Source organism: Phyllobates terribilis, unplaced genomic scaffold, assembly GCF_046119375.1.
Source record: "Phyllobates terribilis strain yellow unplaced genomic scaffold, ASM4611937v1 Scaffold_2__4_contigs__length_985480577, whole genome shotgun sequence".
Classification (NCBI taxonomy): Eukaryota; Metazoa; Chordata; class Amphibia; order Anura; family Dendrobatidae; genus Phyllobates; species Phyllobates terribilis.
The window spans coordinates 941520762-941526826 of NW_027362762.1; positions in this window are offsets into that span (position 1 = coordinate 941520762).

Sequence of the window (6065 nt, forward strand, 5' to 3'; positions counted from 1 at the left end):
TTCTAGCCAAAAATTTGGTTTTATCCGATTGATTCCAGGCAGCCATCAATCTCTCGAGCAACTTTATATTTGGACCTGTTATGCCGGCCACAATTTATAAAACACGCTTGCAATAATTAGCTCGTGAACGTGGTGCCTACACGGCAAGCTCGGCAGTTCTTCCTGCAGTTTGCAAGAGGACGCACGCACCGGCCTTTGTACCAGTGTTACTACTGGTCGTGTCCAATGACATAAACTTCACTTTACCCTAGATCAGTGGAACTCCAGTCCTAGTCAAGACCCACCCAAAAGGTCATGTTTTCAGGATTTCCTTAGTATTGCACAGGTGATAATTTCATCACTTAGGCAATACTAAGGAAATCCTGAAAACATGATCTGTTGGTGGGTCTTGACTAGGACTAGAGTTGAGAACCACTGCCCTAGAAGCTGCAAATTACCCTAATATCGCTCAACACTTGCAAATTACTATTATAAATTAAAGTAAGTGAATTTCAGGCAAAAAAATTAATTAGACAGTAAAATACACAATGGGAGTGGAGTAGGCTGCTGCAGAAATATTTAGAGATGACTTACCTAAAACAGTGAATAATAGGGCGGCATGGTGGCTTAGTGGTTAGCACTGCAGCCTTGCAGAGCTGGGGTCCTGGGTTCAAATCCCACCAAGGACAACATCTGCAAGGAGTTTGTATGTTCTCCCCGTGTTTGTGTGGGTTTCCTCCAGATTCTCAAGTTTCCTCCCACACTCCAAAGATATACTGATAGGGAATGAAGATTGTGAACCCCGCTGGGGACAGTGCCGACAATGTCTGTAAATTGGCTGAATTGTAAAGCACTGCTGAATATGTTGGCGCTATGTAAATAAAAAGATTATTATTATTAATACTGAATGTTGTCTGCAATCTGGAAACAGGAAATATAAACTAATATTAAATATTCTTTACAAATAAGCAAATTGTAGAGAGTTTCCAGTAGCGATGGGCCCTTATTGCTGCTCTATATTAAAATTACCCAAAATCCTATTTTAACTGCTAATAAGTGTTCAAGGGCTGACATTGAGGACACTGAGCCATCTTTTAATCACAACCAAAATAAAAGATTTTTTAAAGGATATTACAGATCATTATGTGTAACAATTATAGGTGGTGAGACTTTGAATAAAAACTATAGAATGCATTGTCACCCTAATGTCCAGTATATCATTGTTTCAGGTCTCCCAGTGTGAATGTGTAACTAGCCAAAGTTCTCTGAGGTCTTTAAGTCATTGTTTCAGGTGTTCATGTGTCCTTCTTCCGTGTGGATTTGAGAAAGAATTTTTAATTTAAATGGGGCACATAGCATGTGGTTCATGGGGCTTTTGCCTTTATCTAGATCAATATGTTAGGCTATAAATTGAACTCGATGGACTTGTATTTTCTTTAAACCTTAAACTTATGGAACTATGAAACTAACATCATTGCTTTATACAGTTTTGGCCCAACAGGTGAGCGTTCTGCAAGGCCTCCTTTTACAGTCAGTGTGCCATTGCTCTAAAATTCCAGAGCATCAATGTGACTCTGAATTTCAGGTCTTCTGTGGTCATTGTGTCATTTTTCCAGGTCCCCAATGACAGTGTGTGATTTTTCCAAATAAACCTCACTGTGGCATGTTTCTGGAATTAATGTATCATTATATAAATACCCAGTGTGTCATTGTATCTTTGCACCTTTTTCTGTCATTGTACCATTATTCTTGAACTACAAGCATCTGTGAGTGTAGAAGTCCCTTGTTCTAGAACATTTCTCAATGTTGTTAAGCCAAGTACACCATAGGAGCGGTGGAGCTTTGATCATACACTGCGCTGTATATTAAGTCACAATATGAGGACAGTGCAAGTACATGGTGTGTACCCCCCTGGGGCATGTGTACCACACGCTGAGAACGTACAGCAGGTTCTAGAATAACACATGTCAATCTCATTTATCTAGAACTGAATCCAGATCATTGATCAAGTGTCAGTGATCATTGTTCTATCACTTTACCAATATTCTAGGACGCCAAGTATCAGCGTGTCCTTCTTCTAGAACTAACATTTTATTATACCAGGGCACCTGATCTATCATTGTTATGTCAATGTACCATTGTTCAAGGATGCCGGGTGGGTTTTACCCTCAAACTGTGATTATCAGTATGCCCTTCTTCTAGGACCAGGTAGTTACTATACTGGGACACCCAGTGTGTTAGTGGTCATTGTTTAGTCACTGTACTGTTATTCTAGAGTCTCCAAGGGTCTGTACGCCATTCTTGAAAAACAACCTGTCAAGAGATGACACTGAGGAGGTCAAGCAGAATCCCAACGTTGCCACCAATTGTCAAAGATCACAGACTGGGTGGTGTTGTGCAGATTCACCCGCTGTTATGTTTTTGTCTCAAACAGCTCTCTGCTGCCCCCTATTGTCCAGACAATTGCACGATTGACCGACGATTAATGGAGGAGGCTGCAGGCTGTTTCCACTAATAGGCCGATTATTGGAAAACTAACAGTGAGAGTATGGTATATATGACGCGCCCCCTGGGCCATATTCTTTTAGGGGGAATATCCGGAGCCGGATCAGATGGGAGTTGTAGTCTTCCGAGTGGCTGTGACCCGGTCCGTGCCCAGGGTGTCAAACTCAGTTGTATGTGGCAGTCCTACAGATGTTATTAAGTTCTTTATTGTCGACTACGCCACCCGTTGTATTGCGGTCACTATGGCCGCCGCTGCAGCAGGGTCCGCTGAGGCTGATGGTATAGGTGCAACTTGTGATGGTATAACCCCCAACGGGTGGGGTATAGCCTCAGGGGGTCAGGTGCAGAGGATGGGGGTTGTGGTGGTGCAGCATAGGTGTTAAAGGAAGACAGAGTCGGGTTATGCAGTTAAGGGTATTTACTCACTGCTGATGTTCCGGTCACTCTAGCTTCAAGTGACCACCCGAGCCGTGCTGCATCCACCAGGTCCTGGATCCAGCCAACCCCCAAGCGAGTCCGGAGCGTGACCCTGAGCTCTCCTTCTGTCCTTTCTCTGGCCGTCCCCACTATTGATCCACCCAGGTCCAGCTCCCTCGGGCCTTCTGTTGGGAGACCCTTGGCCTTGGGTTCCCTGACCCTCCACGTGGTATGCCTTCGTGGTGGATATGGTGGGTGGCCGTGGCAAACGCTGCCCACGGCCTCCGGTCTCTGGCTGGGGTGTGTTTTTGCCCCCACCAGCTTGGGTTCCGGTACCCTGATGCCGACTCTTCACCCGTGGATTGGATTTGGGGTCTTAGAGTCCTCTCTTCTGTTTCCCCCTCTGGGTCTCTCTTTCTTCTCCTCTCTCACTCTGGCTCAGGCTGCTCTGCTCCTCTGCTTCTTACTTCTCTGCAAAGACTAACTGACTGACTGACCCTGTTCTTTGATGGTGCCCACCTTATATACACCCTCTATGTGTGAGCTCAGGTGACCAGCACCCAATGAGCTCCTATCTTTACCCAGGCTGCTCCCCCTATCTGCCCCTACACTACTTGGGATGTACCACCCCCCTCCCACTCCAGCCAGGAACAGACTCGGTCGTACCTGCACATTTCTAAGTGGGAGTACCGTCGGTCTGCTCCTCGGAAATGGGATGTATGTAGTGCATGCAGCCTACCGAGCTCAGTTCCACACTCCATCCTTACCCGGGAGTGGAATATCACACCTCTGGGTTGAGGTGCAATACCCCTGTAGCAGCCGAATCCTCAGGGTGCTACATTCCCCCCTGGTAAATCACAGCACGTCCTCGGGCTGTAAGACATAACACCAAAACATACAAATTTTTGCATAACATATAAAACATATAAAACAACATATATTAGCATATAAAACATTCTCGTCGCCTCTGGCTCCTCCTCCGGTCACTGTGCAACGTGTGACCGGGTAAAGTGCGACAGTCTCTCTGGAAAACTGGTTTTCCTATAAAACCGGTAGGGGGCGCTTTAGGACGCGCAACTATATACAGGGGATATGGCCGCTCTCAGTCCTCGGCCAGGTATTAGGGAGGAATGACCGCTCTCAGTCCTCGGTCAGTGGGATTAAGGGAAAAACGGGTAACAGTTCACACTTGCTGGTCCCAACGGGGACTACATTAGCAACAGTAACAGTTTCAATTTCACGGTTTCAGTTTACGGTTTCAGTTCACGGTTTCAGTTTACTGTGCCCCGACGGGCAACTATATACAGCTTCTGCTTCGCTGTCCTTAGCGACGGCGTCCTCCTGCTCTTGCTTTTTGGTTACCTTTGGCTCTAGTTTCAGACCCGTCCGGGTCCTCTTGCTCTTCCTCCTCACACCGCAGCTCTTCCTCCGTCAGGCGACGCACATGGAGGGCGTAGGGACCTTTGGCACACTTGTGCCGGGTGAAGGTGACCTCGTCCCCGATGTAAAGGTCACGACCTCTGTGTCCCTCCGGTAGGTGGGACTCAACGTCTCTCCTTGTTACGAAGACGTCGCCTACGGTGTGGTGGTCTCGGATGAAGCCCCACCCATGCTGCAGGTTAAACTTTATCACAGTCCCGGTGGTGCGGGGACTATGCGCTGCACGGGGGTCTCTCCTGGCCCGGCTCTTCTGCTCCGCGCTCCTTATCTGAGCTTGCTGTTCCCGGACCCGCCTCTCTCTCCGCTCCCTCTCAAAGACCTCGAGCTGTTGGCGGCAGCACTCAGCACGCTCCGCTGCAGCTGCCCGAGTCTCCTGAGTGAACCCCATGAGGTCTTCTCCGGTGGGGTCCCACTCAAACTGCGCTTCTGCTAGCGGGGGCGAGATCCTCTTAACGGGCTTTGGAGCCGGGATGAGGGGTTCATCCAGGGGTCTCTCTCTCCGGAGTCGGGGATGGTGGAACTCCGGTGGCCATATAAATGGCTGCCCATCCGGGCACGTGTGCTGGGCGTACAGGTCCTCTCCCAGATGCGGCACTTTTGGTCTTATGGGCGCGGTGGTGGTGGCGCCCGGGATGCCCGGGCCTTGCGGCCAGGCCTGGGGTATCTGGAAGGTGAAGGGCACCGTAAGGACGGCGGCGCCCTGGGCTACTTGGCCCTGCGACCAGGCCGGGGGCTCCGCGGAGGTAGGGGGCGCTGTTGGTATTGCGGCGCCCGGGGGTACTAGGCCTTGCGACCAGGCTGGTGGTACTTCCTGCTTGGTCACGCTCGGGGTCGAGGCGTGTGACGTCACAGGGGTCGCGGCTCCCATTTGAGGCCTAGTCTGCGGCGGTGACGTTGCAGCGACGGGCACGGCAGGATAGACTTCGGGCTCTGCGACGGGGAGCTGGGGCAGGTACGCGGTTCCCCGGTTTGGGGTATAGACGTCCCCTTTACCTGCCTCCACTCGTTCGGCTCCCTTCTCGGCGCCGTCTCCGGCCTTCAGTCCTCCCGCGCCATCCTCAGAGGCGGTCTGTTTCCTCGTCTCGGGTGGCGTGCTCCGCTGACAGGTCTCGGTCTGCTGGGCCATCTCACGGCTCCACTCCGCCAACGTCTCTCGCTGCACCCGGGCCATCCTCCTTGCGAGGCCCTCCAGAGAGGTCTGCGCACACTCCCGGTCTCGGGGGAGCTGTGCTAGGACCTCCACTAGTCCTAGTGGGGTCGTTGTTTCCAGCAGGCTCCTGACCAACGGGTCGGTGCTGCTCTGCTCTCCTACAGTCGTCTCCAGCAGGCTCCTGGCCAGCGGGCCGGTGCTGCTCTGCTCTCCCTCCTCTGTTTCTAGCAGGCTCCTGGCCAACGGGCCGGTGCTGCTCTGCTTTCTCGCCATCTCCGGGTAAGCTCCTCCGATATTCTTCTCCAGGCTTCTTGCCTCCGGGTGCGCTCGCTCTAGACTGCTCCAGGCGGCACCCATCTTTGTCCTCTTCTTTCGTCTCCTCCCCCTTCGAGGGCGGTCTCGGGGCCACTTGGTGATTGTCAGCTCCAGGGGCTGTTCTTTCACGCTGACAGACACCTCTAGCATCACAGTCTCTGTTGGTGGGGGCGGTTTCCACTTTTGGCGCCATTTTCGGTCCTGGTCCACGATGGTAGGTGGCCTCTCGCCACCCTCTGGCACGCCCATAATGGCGTCC